The 12,500-nt window shown below is 37.4% G+C and overlaps 1 pseudogene; it reads right to left on the reverse strand.

The window, feature by feature from the left end:
* Positions 1–8,654: 8,654 nt before the first annotated feature.
* LOC135207419 (calcitonin gene-related peptide type 1 receptor-like) overlaps positions 8,655–12,500 on the reverse strand; it is a 71,943-nt pseudogene continuing 68,097 nt past the window's right edge.

Genomic DNA, 12,500 nt, shown 5'->3' on the forward strand with positions numbered 1-12,500 from the left:
AGCAAAAGCATTATTCCTTAATGCTCGAAGCCATTAAGTAAGAGTCTCTTTAAGGACGAAGTAAATCCTTGAAATATGAGAAATTTTATTTTAATTTTTTGAGGCGAATGACTTTGCTAAGAGCTTCCTAAACGCCAGTTGCCTATGTTCCACTTGAATAATATTCCACTCTCATACTTTCCTGTTTTCCTTTATAGCGTGAAGCTTTTAACTTTTTCTGAGAGATATTTTCGTTCTCTGTATATCTTTCCTATTTTTTTCTATTTTTATTTGCAAGCTTACTTTCAGATTGAGTTTTTCTTTTAATAATGGGTTCCATAGTCCAATCTTTTGCTAAAGGGTTCCATAATAAAATATTTTAGTAATGGGTTCCATAATAATATCTTTTAATAATGGGTTCCATAATAAGATATTTTTATAATGGGTACCATAATAGAATCTTTTGGTAATGGGTTCTATAATCCAATCTTTTACTAATGGATTTCACAAAAAAATCTTTTGATAATGGGTTCCATAACAAACTCTTTTGATAATGGGTTCCATAATAAAATCTTTTAATAATGGGTTTCATAATACACTCTTTTAATAATGGGTTCCATAATAAACTCTTTTAATTATGGGTTCGATGATAAACGGTTTTAAAAATGGATTCCATAATAAACTTTTGATGATGGGTTCCATAATAAACTTTTGATAATGGGTTCCATAATAAGCTCTTTTAATAATGGGTTCCATAATAAACTTTTGATAATGGGTTCCATAATAAACTCTTTTGATAATAGGTTCCATAATAAACTCTTTTGCTAATAGGTTCCATAATAAACTCTTTTGATATTAGGTTCCATAACAAACTCTTTTGATATTTGGTTCCATAACAAACTCTTTTGATAATAGGTTCCATAATAAACTCTTTTAATAATGGGTTCCATAATAAAATCTTTTAATAATGGGTTCCATAATAAACTCTTTTAATAATGGATTCGATGACAAACGCTTTTAAAAATGGGTTCCATAATAAACTCTTTTGATAATGGGTTCCATAATAAACTCTTTTAATAATGGGTTCCATAATAAACTTTTGATAATGGGTTCTATAATAAACTTTTGATAATGGGTTCCATTATAAACTCTTTTGATAATGGGTTCCTTAATAAAATCTTTTAATAATGTGTTGCATTATAAACTCTTTTAATAATGGATTCCATAATAAAATCTTTTAATAATGGGTTCCTTGATAAAATTTTCCAAGTTCATATTTTTTTGTTCTTGTATGACAGGTATTTTAGATTTCTCGGTTCAAATGTTGTATAGTTAAAGCCTATAAAAAAAAATATTATCTATCATTATTTTTGTTTTTGATAAAGCACTAAAAATTTCCGAACAAAGGTCAATAATCATTATGATTCATACTATGATTTTCAACGTCCATTGAAATATGAGAGAGAGCATATGCAAAAAAAAAAAAAAAAAGATAGATAGATTTGAATAGGAAAAAACCTTCGTTATCTTAAGAAATACGATCCACCAAAATCACTATTTTAAATGATGTTGCTCTGTGGTTTCTCAATCCACAAATGCTTTTGCTCTTATAACGTTTATTATTCTCTTTCTTCTCTGTCAGATCACCTATTATTTTTAATTCACAATTGGTTACAATAATTCAATTTCTCTTTACTACTGAATCTACTCACCGTCTTTCTCTCTATCATCTCACCCTGCTTCCTCCTCCTCAGCCTCCTCCTCCTCCTCCTCCTCCTCCTCCTCCTCCTCCTCCTCCTCCTATGTTTCCTTCCTTCTTGTAAGGCAATGAAGGGACACATTCCTTGTTTATACTCACGTGAAGATTTTAAGGTAATAATAGACCTTTCTTTCTGAGAGCTGACACTCATCCAGCGACAGATGAGTGTTATTTGGACAACCTACACTATTCTAATACTTTTCTTAGGTGTCCAGCGATGCATGCCACTTCAATATTTTCTAAAATAACTTGCTTTTGATGTTTTCTGAACTGCTAGAATCACCGAATGTGCTATCCAAGCCATCGGAAAACATAGTCGCTGTTGACGCATGCGCCAGCGCAGGTCATTATACGTCCAGCTCAGGGCGTCTTTTCATTCATCCATATTCTATGGTCTTTCCCGTTCGTTGCTTTGCATCAACGTTCATTCTTTCAGCTGACTATTATGTTGCTTATCTTGCTTTCCAGGAACTAAGAACGGGGAGCTATTATCTCCTGAACCTTATCTGAAAACAATCTTGCTGTTCTAAGCCTTCGCTGTAAGTCAGTTTTTATGTGGCAAAATTCCGTAGAATTGTTCAACTTTGGAATTAATTCTCGTATAATGTATACGTTATTTTTCTGAGTGTGTGACATATTATGCTCTATTTATACACCGGAATGAAACTGGCAAAAGGAGAGGTGAAGATATGAAAGTGAAGGTTATAACAATTGTCAATGTTTTGCAATTATAGGACTAATGTTTCCTACTGTTTTCTCTCTTTCCCGCCTTTGTCTTTCGAGACAAATAATTCTCGTTCCGTTTGACAACAGAGGACGTACAAATGATACAGAGAGAGAGAGAGAGAGGAGAGAGAGAGAGAGAGAGAGAGAAGAGGTGGGAGGGAGCGTAGGAGGTATATATATTAAGACGAATCCCTCTTGTTTTCCCGCCGATAAATTAAAGAGGAAAAGCACGAAGGAACTGCACTTGTAAAAGAAGAGGAATATTCTAAGGCTAGATTTATAACCGTTGGCTTGACTACGTCGAGTCTGACTCTCGAGGGAATGAAATATTATATCCTCCTGGAAACTGGGTTTCCGTAGCTTCTTATCCTCCGCTAAATTCAGCCTCCGTCTTCCAGGATTAAGGATACCGAACGTTATGTCAAATGAGATAGCCTCCGGCGTCTGGGCTTCCAAAACAACATAAAACTCCGTCAGACTGATATTAGAGATTTTTCCTCGTATTTGATTTTTGGGTCCCATTATTTGCATAGAGTTTTCATCCCTTTTATTGGGAAAAGTTTGTTATTGAAAGATTCTTGTCTGATTATTTGATTTTTTATGAATACACAAGAAAGATATCCATAGATAGAAAATATCCAACGATCATAAATTACGAACCAAGATATATATATATATATATATATATATATATACTATATATATATATATATATATAAATATATTATTTATATATTTATATATATATATATATATATATATATATATATATATATATATATATATATATATATATATATATATATTATTAGATTAAAGTAAATTCATTATAACTTAATTATAAGTTGTTAATACTTGTCGCAACCTTTTTGATCTTGTTTAGTTTTAAGTTTATTAATAAGCTAGCGTCGTTTTTCGTATATTTAAGCTTTTTTTTTTAGTTTAATGAACTCTGTAAGGGAGTCATATGACTTCGCAGTTTTGCTTTGTTTACCACCTTCTCCCCCGGTATTGGTGAACCACTGAAGTGCTTTACTAACGATCGTTGTTTTTCTCTCCTATGAGCTGTGTTGACTCGAGTGGAAGGCTTGATCGTAAGGGTGGTGATACGTGACAAAGTCAGTTCGAGTTCCTCCTCACAGCCTGACGCTTTGCCACTTAATCTTTGGTAACTTCTGCAGTTTTGTACGGAGATTTGGAGATTTGGATCACGGCTTCTATAATCCTTCGCTGCCTTGTGTGTGGTCGCTGGTGTTTGTCACCCACGGCATTCATCAGCCACGCCCCTTCCCTCGTTCGTCGGAAGGATTCCGAACGAGTTGGCCCGTATCCACTGTGAACGGTGCAGTGTGTGGCGTGCGAGATCCGTTGACGTCCCGGATTCTCGGAGGCTACCACCCTCGGTGTTCCCGTGGTATTTTGGGTTGCCTGCAGGCATTGCAGCTTGACCCGGTTGACCTCTGCATCAGCGTCAGTGAGTTCTGGGAACTCGTGGAGACAAGTAGGGCGGCTTTCTACAGGTATGAGATGTTTTATAGCTATTTAAGACGATCGTGAATCGTTGAGTACCTGTAGATTTGCACACCCCTGTTTGCAGTACGGTCTTCTGGACCTTGTATGGCCTGAAGAGACTGTCTACTAAGCCTCTTGTGGTTGAATCAATTTGTAAGATTATTTTCATAATTTATTGTTTATCTACTTATTATAATTATTCTTAATATATGCTATTCACTAAGTTAAGTTTTGAGTATAATTTAGTCTGTATGTGTTAGGTAGGAGTATTATTAAGTTTCCCTCTTATTTTCTCTTGCTTCCTTCTGCCTAACTTATTTTCTTAGGTTAGTTTTGTCTGGCCAGTTATTTGGAAGGTACCTACCTGAAGACATATTTAAAAATATCCTATTTCTTGGTTTAGGGTTTAGTTTAGTTATAGGTGATCTTTTAAAGATCTTAAGGTTGGTTTTTCCCTTGATATATATATTCATTTTGATTATTATTTTTGCCAACCATTACCTATTCCTTGTGTAAATAAATATTGTAACTTTTGGTGAGGTGTTTGTTCTTTTGTTCCTAAGTTGCTGTTTACATTTTTACTGACCGCAAATTCTGAGTAGAGACAAGAACCCTTGAAATTACTGCCGTAAATAAGGTCGTAACAATCTGGCGACCGTGACAGGATTTGCGCTCAGGTGTGCACAGTAACTGGGACTTTGGAACGCTCCTCAGTGGTGGTTATAGTATTTATTTTTGGAAATACCTTTCTCTCTTACCGCTATGGATAATTTGGAAGACTTTAAGTTTAGTCCTGCAGAGTTCTTAGTGTCTGCCAACTGTATTAGGCATTTACCCATACTAGGTAAGGAGTATCTGGTTAGTTGTGCTAGATGGTTGGGTATTCCGTTCAAAATGACGGATACAAAGAGGAAATTACTAATAATGGTAAAAAACAGTGTTATGCAAGGTTTGGCTGAGGCTGAAGGGTTAGTTGGGGAAAATATTAGTGATAGAGGTAGTGAATTAGGAAATGATGATAGGGTAGTTGCAGATGATAATGACATTAGTGGTGGTGCAGGATTTTCGTTATTTGATGATCCTCCTCAGACTGGAGTCATTTATGAATGTCCGGCCAATTTGCCGCCAAGAGGAAATATTACCACAAACCCCTTCTTAACTGAAGAGAATTTAGGGCCAGCAGTCTACAGTTCCTGTAAATTCTGATTCAATTTGGAAATGGCTAGGCTACAGGGTGCTCCTAACCAATTTAGCACCCCACGAGGTAGTCAGCCCGATAGGTTTAATATTGGGGCTGCATTGAAATTGGTCCCCATTTTTGATGAAAGAAATGTTCCAGAATTCTTCAAGGCCTTTGAGAGGGTGTCTGCTCGGTTGTCTTGGCCACCAGAGATGTGGACAGTGCTGATTCAGTGTAAATTGGTGGGCAAGGCAATCCGGGTATATAATGCCTTGGAGGAAGGGATAGCCAGGGATTATCACAAGGTAAAGGCACTAATTTTAAAAGCTTATGATTTGGTCCCTGAGGCATACAGGTTGAAGTTTAGGAACTTTAATAAACAGCCATCCTTGTCGTATGTAGAATTTGCCAGGTTCAAGGAGGAACAGTTTGACGACTGGTTGAAAAGTCGTCAAGTTGTCACTTTTTCTTCCTTGAGAGAACTCATGCTTTTGGGGAGGTTTAAGAAATCTAGCTCCCAAAGAACTAAGAATTTATCTGGAAGAATTGAAGGTCACTAATTTAGGTAAGGCAGCTCAAGTGGCTGATGAATTTGTCTTGACCCATAGAACAGGTTCAGGCAATTTCGCCAGCAAGGATATGAATAGTAATGTAGTGAGATCAGAGAATTTCCATAGAGGAATACGAGATGATATTAATAAATCTAAGAATTCTGTGGCCCAGAATAATTTCCCTGGTAGTAAGAATGGAAAATTCACGAGTAAACTCTGGTACTCGTGTATTTTCCAAAGGAGGTAGTTCCGGGACGAGAAATAATAGTAATATGAAGACTTGTTTCTGGTGTAATAAACCCAGTCATTTCCAAGCTCAGTGTCACGCTAGAACAAATTATCTTCAAAGAAACAATCCTGTGGCTTTAATGCCAAGTGCATCTCCTGACGTAAAATTACCCATGATAAATAGTGGTAGTGGTGGTAATAGTACGCCCGGAGATGGAAATAATAATCCACAGGAATGACTACAATATGATAAATATATATGGCCTGGTAAAGTAATTTATAATTCTGTCATTATTGATGTTAGGTTTTTGAGAGATACAGGGTCTGCTCGGTCGTTTAGTGCTGGCAAAGCAGTTGTTTAAAAGGTTTGGTGAAGTATTCAGGGAACTTTATTGTTCTGGGAGGTTTCCCGAACACAATAGTTTCAGCTCCTTTAGTAGAGGTAATGTTGTCATTCCCTGGGTATTATGGAAAGACCGAGTTGGCCGTTGTCGAGAGTCTTCCTATAGCTGGTATTGATGGCATATTAGGAAATGATATGATTAATAGTGATGGCCAGGAATTATTCCCAATATTGTCAATCAATAAGTGTCCAGTAGCAGTTACCACTAGAGCTGCCGCAAGAGCTGCAGACTTATTAAATAATGATGAAGAGTTAAATTTGAGTAGTTTAGAGGTAGACGTAGATGTAGGAAGACCCGGGTCAGTAGTAAGTAGTGTAGTAAGGAGTGATAATGTAATTCCCGATTGGGATCGAGCAGCTTTTATTGAAGCACAGAAGAGAGAGTTTAATTTTGATTTAGGTGATACTTCTGACTTGACGAAGCCTCGATTCTGGGTAAAAAGGGGCATATTATATAGGGTGAGTCGTCCCCTGGTTGCTACTGATCCCCAAATGTCCCGTATTGAGCAAATAGTGGTGCTTTCTCAATTTCAGAGACAAATATTAAATTTATCTCATGATGATTCATTCTCTGGTCATTTTGGTGTCTGGAAGACGTTCTGTAGGTTGGCTAAATGTTTTTGGTGGCCAGGAATGAAATCGTCAGTAAAACAATATGTGAAAGAATGTCCAGTGTGCCAAGTGGTAGGTAAACCTAATCAGACAATTGTAAAAGCACCTTTATATCCCATACCAGCTATTGGGGAGCCATTTAATGAGCTGGTAGTTGATATAGTAGGCCCTCTGCCTAAAACTAAAACTGGTTTTATCTATTTACTGACTGTGATGGATCGGGCATCACGATTTCCTGAAGCCATTCCCATGAAGAAAGTCACATCTAAGGCTGTATTTGACCAGTTGGTAATTTTCTTTTCGAGGTATGGGATCCCTCGTAAGATACAAACTGATTGTGGAACTAATTTTACTAGTAAGGAATTTCGAAGTAAGTGTGCAGATCTGGCCATTCTGCACACTACTAGTGTTCCTTACCATCCAGAGAGTCAGGGAGTGGTGGAAAGATTCCATCAAACTCTTATATCAATTTTAAGAAGATTTTGTTATGAGCATGGAGAGGAATGGGATAAGGGTCTTCCTTTTGCTCTCTTTGCTCTTAGAAGTCATCCAAATTCATAAATATACGAGGCCCTTTAGAAATTTTATATGAAGTTTTGGAATCTGATCAAATAAAGGAGACGAACGTGGGTGAATTTGTTGATAATCTTAGAGGAAAACTTTCTAGCGCCTGGAAGTTGCTAGAGAAAATTTAGCTAGCTCTCAGGCTGCTATGAAGATTAATTATGACAAGAAAACTCGAGCACGGTCGTTTGAGCCTGGGGAATTAGTTTTGGTGTTGGGTGTAATCTGATTCGGATAACTTCCTTGAACCAAGGTATAAGGGCCTTGGAAGGTGTTGAGGAAGGTATCCGATCTTAATTATGAAATAGAAGCTCCCGGGACCAAACGAAAGTGTCGAATTTTTCACATTAACAGACTGAAACCTTATGTCTCTAGTAGATCTGATCCTTTGGAAACAGGGTATGAATCGGTTTCTTTGGTGGCAGAGGTGCTTTCTGACGGGTCTGAGGAAATAATTAATCAAGTACCTTCAGATGCTCTATCCAAGAATGTGCAATGTTTGTATGGGTTAGATGAGCATCTGAAGCATCTTGATCTAAATCAAAGAAGGGAAATGGAAGGTTTAATTAATTCTTTTTCAGATTTGGTTAGAGACTCTCCCGGATTGACTAGTTTAATTGAACATGATGTGGTAGTAGGAGAAGCTTCACCGATTAAACAAAGCCCTTGTAGACTAAATCCCACTAAAATGGATATAGTCAATAAGGAAATAGAATATATGTTGTAGCATGATTTAATACAACCTTCTGTTAGTCCTTGGAGCTCCCCTATAGTATTGGTGAAGAAATCCGATGGACAGTATCGGATGTGTGTGGACTATCGTAAAGTTAATACGCATACTAAAAATGATTCCTTTCCTCTTCCTAGAATTGACGACTGCATAGACCACATTGGTTCAGCAAAGTATATTACAAAGTTGGATTTGCTGAAGGGCTACTGGCAAGTTCCTTTGTCGGATCGAGCAAGAGAAATTTCAGCATTTGTCACCCCATTCGGCTTGTATGAATGCAAGGTCATGCCTTTTGGGATGAGGAATGCTGCTTGTACCTTTCAAAGATTAATGAACCGTGTGGTCTGTGGATTAGAAGGTACAGAGATCTACATAGATGATCTTGTTGTTCACAGTAATGATTGGGAAACTCATTTACTCAGGTTGGGTAAAGTTTTTGAAGCTCTCCGCTCTGTGGGCTTAGTCATTAACCTCGCTAAATGCGAATTTGGTAAGGCCACAGTTGTATCTGGGGTCATGAGGTTGTCTGGGACATATAGCCCCGAAACAGGCTAATGTCGAGGCTATAACTAATCTAAAGAGACCGTGCAATGTCCGAGAAGTTCGAAGGGTGCTAGGTATGATGGGTTACTATAGGAAGTTCGTTAGGAACGTTTCTGACATTGCTCGTCCCTTGAATGATCTTTTGCTAAAAAATAGGAAATTTATTTGGACTAGTGAGTGTGAAGAAGCATCCATTAAAATTAAGACTATTCTTATATCTAAACCTATTTTGATTTCTCCGAATTTTCAAGCTCCCTTTATAATTGCTGTTGACGCTAGCGATGTAGGCATTGGAGGCGTTCTCTTTCAAAAGGGTGAGGACGAGGCGGTGCACCCAATATCCTACTACAGCAAAAAGTTGTTAACGGCAGAGCGTAAGTATTCAACTATTGAGAAAGAGGCTCTCGCCCTGATCTGTACCATATCTCATTTTAAACCATACTTAACTAATCTTTCTTTTCCAGTGGAGGTATGGACGGATCATAATCCGTTAGTGTTTATTGAGCGGATGAAAGGGTCTAACCAAAGGATTTTACGTTGGGCCTTGCAACTGCAAGAGCTCAACTTGGTAATTAAACATATTGAAGGATCTGATAATAAGATCCTGGACACCTTGTCTAGGATGTAAAGTGTTTATTTTTGTTGGTCTTTCCCTGCCTCTTTCGCCCTGCTCGTTTCTCTTTGTGTTCATTTAGAGTGAAAGCAAGTACTAACTTAATGGTTTGTTCCGACATTGTTCGGTTGTTTCGTTTGTTTATATGATAATTCTTTTTTTTTGCCAGTGTTGTTTTTAGTTTAAGTATTAGTTGTAAGAAATATTCAGTCCTATATTAGTCATAGTTTCTTATTAGCTGATAGGTAGCTCTTTGTGCCATTTGTTATGACTAATTTTTAGCAAGAACTTTTGGAATTTCAGGACTTTATCATTTTCTGTGATTTAGTACATTTTGTTCTTGGCTTTAGAATTGTGATCGATTAATTTTTTTTCAGGCTTTGTATTTAATTAGACTGTTTATATATTGGTATATTTAATTGAGGTATATTTAATGCTAACCTTTTTATTTCAGAATGTGTAATGCACAATTGTGTGTGCTTTACCAGATAATCCTATGAATGTTAACATTAAGGTTATCTTTACTTTTAAGATTGATGCTATTTTATGATTTAATTGATTCTTTAGGTTGTATAAAAATTTTTACTCTATTTGATAAAAAAAAAATTTGTAGGGGGAGAAAGGTATTAGATTAAAGTAAATTCATTATAACTTAATTATAAGTTGTTAATACTTGTCCAACCTTTTGATCTTGTTAGTTTTAAGTTTTAAGTTTCATTAATAAGCTAGCGTCGTTTTTCGTATATTTTAAGCTTTTTTTTAGCTTAATGAACTCTGTAAGGGAGTCATATGACTTCGCAGTTTTGCTTTGTTTACCACCTTCTCCCCCCCCCCCCCCCCCCCCCCGGTATTGTGAACCACTGAAGTGCTTTCTTATTAACGATCGTTGTTTTTCTCTCCTATGAGCTGTGTTGACTCGAGTGGAAGGCTTGATCGTAAGGGTGGTGATATGTGACAAAGTCCGTTCGAGTTCCTCCTCACAGCCTGACGCTTTGCCACTTAATCTTTGGTCACTTCTGCAGTTTTGTACGGAGATTTGGAGATTTGGATCACGGCTTCTATAATCCTTCGCTGCCTTGTGTGTGGTCGCTGGTGTTTTGTCACCCGCGGCATTCATCAGCCACGCCCCTTCCCGCTCGTTGTCGTCGGAAGGATTCCGAACGAGTTGGCCCGTATCTACTGTGAACGGTGCAGTGTGTGGCGTGCGAGATCCGTTGACGTCCCGGATTTTTACTGACCGCAAATTCTGAGTAGAGACAAGAACCTTTGAAATTACGGCCGTAAATAAGGTCGTAACAATATATATATATATATATATATATATATATATAATATATATATATATATAGATATATATATATATATATATATATATATATATATATATATTGTTACGACCTATATATATATATATATATAATATATATATATATATATATATATATATATATATATATATATATATATATATATATATATATATATATATATATATATATATATATATATATGGCCTGCCTGATGGTACTACAGTAACGATTACTCAACAGCATACCTCGGTGGAATACTCTTCCGCACGCTCAATGAATATAGGTAAGGCCTATGTGATCATTAGTTCGTCAGTTGAATTAGGTCTATGAGCAGATATCCCTTCCAGCAGCGTGGGTTCAAGTATGCGGAACATTGGGGCTCAGATTGAAGGTTTTATTCACTGGATCTGGTAGGGCAGAACATTTGCTTCTTTGAGGGGAGGTTCATTTATCTGTACGTAGCCTTTCGGCATGACGCCTTTTCCTATTCACAATTTCATTGTTCATCGCCGTTAGTTGTACTTTCTTTATTACTTCTCTTGTCCAGGGAATTGATAGTTTCTAAGGCTGAACTGCGAAAAAGCAACCATTATTGAGTCGTCACTACCTTGAGGATTAAGTATATCTTTGTTTTACCACACCACTTAGCTGATTAACAGCTCTCCTAGGGCTGACCCGAAGGATTAGATATTTCTGCGTGGCTAGGAACCAATTGGTCACCTAGCAACGGGACCTACAGCTTATTGTGGGATCCGAACCACACTATATCGAGAAATGAATTTCTATCACCAGAAAAAAATTCCTCTGATTCCGCGTTGGCAGAGCCGAGAATCGAACTTCAGACCACCGAATTGGCATTCGAGCGCGAAAACCACTCGTCCAGCGAGGAACTACTACTTAGAGGAATCAAGTCATTTTCTTAGATTTTAACTCATATTTCTCCTCACTTGAAGTCTTTTAATTGATTAGTGTGTATGCGTGTTTCTCCGCATATGTTGCAGCAAGACTGTGAAACCAGGGATTTCACGAAATCCCCGAAATTTGTAGGGAAATCGTGAAATCACCAGAGGGGCTAGACTAAACACGGCGAAACAGTGTAAGCGTTCAGTGCTAGTATACCCTCGGGTATCAAATGTTCCAAAGTGAATTGTGATTTCACGAATTCCATGAAAATTTCAGCGATTTCGTGAAATCCTTGAAATTTTCAGGGAAATTGTGAAATCACCAATTCACTTAGGAACATTTGATCCCAGAGGAGCTAGTACTAAACAGGGCGAAACAGTGAAACAATGCTTAGTACTATAGTAGATTCACATCAACCGTGCATTTGATGTCTAGGCCAGTCGTAACAACGCTCCTGATTGGCTGTTGATAAGTCAATCACAGGGCTGGCCCCGGCTGGGAACTTTCAGTCTCTCTCGAGAGTTCACTGGGTAGGATCTATGTGCCACCTCTCCTGAGAGATACTTCTTTCAGGAGAGGTGGAACATACATCCTGCCTATGTGAACTCCCTCGAGAAACTAAGAGTTTCCAGCCCTGTGATTGGCTTATCAAAAGCCAATCAGGAGCGTCGTAAGGGATTGGCCTAGACATTAAGTGCACGGTTGATGTGAATCTACTATAGTACTAAGCATTGTTTCACTGTTTCGCCCTGTTTAGTACTAGCTTCACTCTCTCTCTCTCTCTCTCTCTCTCTCTCTCTCTCTCTCTCTCTCTCAGTTAACGCCCCGTTATATTGACTTTTAAAGATGTTAACATTCCGGTCATTTGTATCGAATTAATAGGACAA

This window comes from Macrobrachium nipponense, chromosome 32 (genome assembly GCF_015104395.2).
Source record: "Macrobrachium nipponense isolate FS-2020 chromosome 32, ASM1510439v2, whole genome shotgun sequence".
Taxonomy (NCBI): Eukaryota; Metazoa; Arthropoda; class Malacostraca; order Decapoda; family Palaemonidae; genus Macrobrachium; species Macrobrachium nipponense.